Source organism: Phodopus roborovskii, unplaced genomic scaffold, assembly GCF_943737965.1.
Source record: "Phodopus roborovskii unplaced genomic scaffold, PHOROB, whole genome shotgun sequence".
Lineage (NCBI taxonomy): Eukaryota > Metazoa > Chordata > Mammalia > Rodentia > Cricetidae > Phodopus > Phodopus roborovskii.
In genome coordinates this window covers 589155-592037 of record NW_026126409.1, presented here as the reverse complement: position 1 = coordinate 592037, position 2883 = coordinate 589155, and positions in this window count along the sequence as shown.

Sequence of the window (2883 nt, the reverse complement as noted above, 5' to 3'; positions counted from 1 at the left end):
ATTTAAGTTGCCCTTCTTCTTGCCTCGAAGCCCCCTTCCTCTCCTCTGACTTTGAGGCAGAGTGTCTTCTACCCACATCCCCTCATCCTTTCCTTGTAAAAACTTTTATGATTGCAGGCACAGTAGAGAATCCAGGAAAATTTTCTACCAAAAGATGCGTAAGTACATCTGTAATTCCACTTTTTCTTTAAATACAGTCCCTGGAGAATATGACTCTGATGCTGTGGGAAAATGCAGCTTAAAGGCAGATTTTGCAGGCTATATAAGGACTTTTATTCGAGCTACAAACAAAAAAAAAGTGACAAAATTTTAAATATTTCATTAAAAACAAATTATTCTGCATCATGCATAAACCCATATTTTTCCTATCTCCTTAGTTGCCTTCCAACAAGAAACATGACTACCTACGGGAAGTAGGGGCAGCATTGGTTTGTCCTGAAGACCACCTATCTTTCCTGGCAGAGGACTGACTAGGTTCTGAGAACTGGGAAAAACAAGCAACTCAAAAGCATTGTGGGTAATAAGACAATAAGTGACAGACAAGTGTTCTTTATCAGTAAGCTCTGGAGCCAGTGTTCAAAAGAGGCCATCGTTAAATTTCTGGGAATTTTGCATTCAGTTTCTAAGTTTATCTGTTACTAAACCTGGAGCTGGAGAAATAAATGACTCTGTGGGGCCAAGAAACTGACAGACAGGGTTCTCCATTCTGTCCACTCCTGTTTCTACGTGGTTGTCCATGCTTCAATCATGCCTAGGGGAAGAAAACAGGAACCCACTGGAAATTTGGACAGCTGATCACATGGACTTGTGGGAAGGTAAACAAGAGTTTTCCCTCTGCATGGAGAAGCCAAACTCCATGGAAATAAAAGCTTCTGCCCTCACCCCCCCCCAAAAAGAAATGACTATGTGGTTAAGAGTGCTGATTACTCTTGCAGAGAACCTAGCTTATGTTCCCAGCACACACATGCAGCTCATAACCACCTGTAACTCTGTAACTCAGGTTCCAGGGAATCGAATGCTCTCTTCTAGCCTCTGAGGGGATCAGGTATGCACACGGTGCACAGACATATGCAGACAAAACACTCATGCACAAAAATTAAAAGTATATACCTTTAAAAAATAAACCACATGAATGTAAAATTAAATAAATTATGTGTTAAACAAAAGTAATAAATACACAAAACTTCTCAATTCTCACCTGTTACATTGTGTGATTATCAATGGCCCTAAGGCTGTGTCATGGTTTATAAACACTGCAAAAAGCATTATTTGGCTCATATCATGGTAACTCGATGTTTAATTAATGACATTATGTTGGTACTATCCCAATTACCCTAAAGCATTATAAATCAGGGGTCAGTTATTTGTTCTGTGGGTTACTCTGAGTTAAGAATCTGATAGGAAATGTTACTAAGTTATTAAAGTTCAAGTGAGCTGTGACTATTGCCTTACATTGAGAATAACACGAAAGTTAAAATATAATCCTTGGGGGAGGGGCTTCACAAGGCCCTATGTTGGGGCTGACTAACAATTAGTGGCTACCCGAGGAGGAATAATTGGTTTTCTTTAAGGATGTGGGCTCTCATAGGTGAACCGGGATCTAGTGGATAGCCCCACACTCACGTGCAGCACAAACTCTCTGGATTATTAAGAAAAGGAAAGAGGACCTGAAGTTGGTAGTGATGTTAAAAGTATGTCTAGGAGGGGTTTGGGGAAGGAATGGAGGATGAATATGATCAAAATATACTATAACATGTATGAAATTATAAAATAATTAATATAAGTATTATATTAAACATTAAAAAGAAATGCCTATCCAATTGTTTCCTGGCTTGGAAAAAGAAAAATTCTCAAGTCATTTGCAAAACAAGTAAGATTCTGACCTCCTAAATCCTCACTACTTCATATCACTTGGTAAATTAAGTAAGAGATGTTGATCAAGGTCCAGGGAAGAATTATAGCAGGAGAGAAGCTACTAGGCTCTTGCTAATGCAACCTGGCCCTTTCTACAAGGCCTTTGCCCATGCTTTTCACTTTAAGTTATATTTAACACTTGGCACAAAACTGTCCTTCCCGGGAGATGGGCCACAGAATTCAGTCGACTCTAAAATAAATAAGTGAATTGTTTTGCCGCCACTAGAGTAATAGATAATAAACCAGATTGGCAGGACGTTTTAAAAAGTTTTATCCTAAAAACCAACCTGTGTTATCAGCCATCTGAGTTTGTGGGAATTATCCCACCAGGCTCATTTTCCACATCTGGGGAGCTATAGGACCCACGTGTCATAGCAAGAGAATTAAATACAGAAGAACGCTAGGTTCCAGAGACCCAGGCTGTCTCTAGCTACTTCAGGCAGCTTCTCTTGAACAAGTCACTGACACTAATAATGTCTTTCCCTAGGTATCTTCCTCAATGTTCCGTCTGAATTCCTGGTCTACACATGTTGGGGTGTGATAGTTTGGATTCTTGTTTCAGGAATGTTGCGCTATTCAGTGAGAGATACATCTACAGACTCTAATAGTTCAATCAGATAAGTCATATTATGCCAGTTAGATCAGAGAAACCCAAGGGTCAAATTCAGCTGCCAATGTTTTAAACCTCACCAGTTTTTAAACAACTTGGGGCTATGCCCATCTTATTCCCAAACCATCTCTATTTGTTGTAAGATGGGAACAACTGACTTAAGACCAGGGTAAAAAGAGGATCTCAGAGAGACTGACACATACCCACAGTCATTTAGTAATCATGGCTGTCAGAGAGATGAGATGTGTTGAGTAGCTCTCAGCCCAACTTTCATACCTATTCTTGGAAGCAAAGTTTTAATTTGTATTAATTGTGTGTTTTGTTTTCTACATTTCATAATGATCTAAACTCATGAGTTA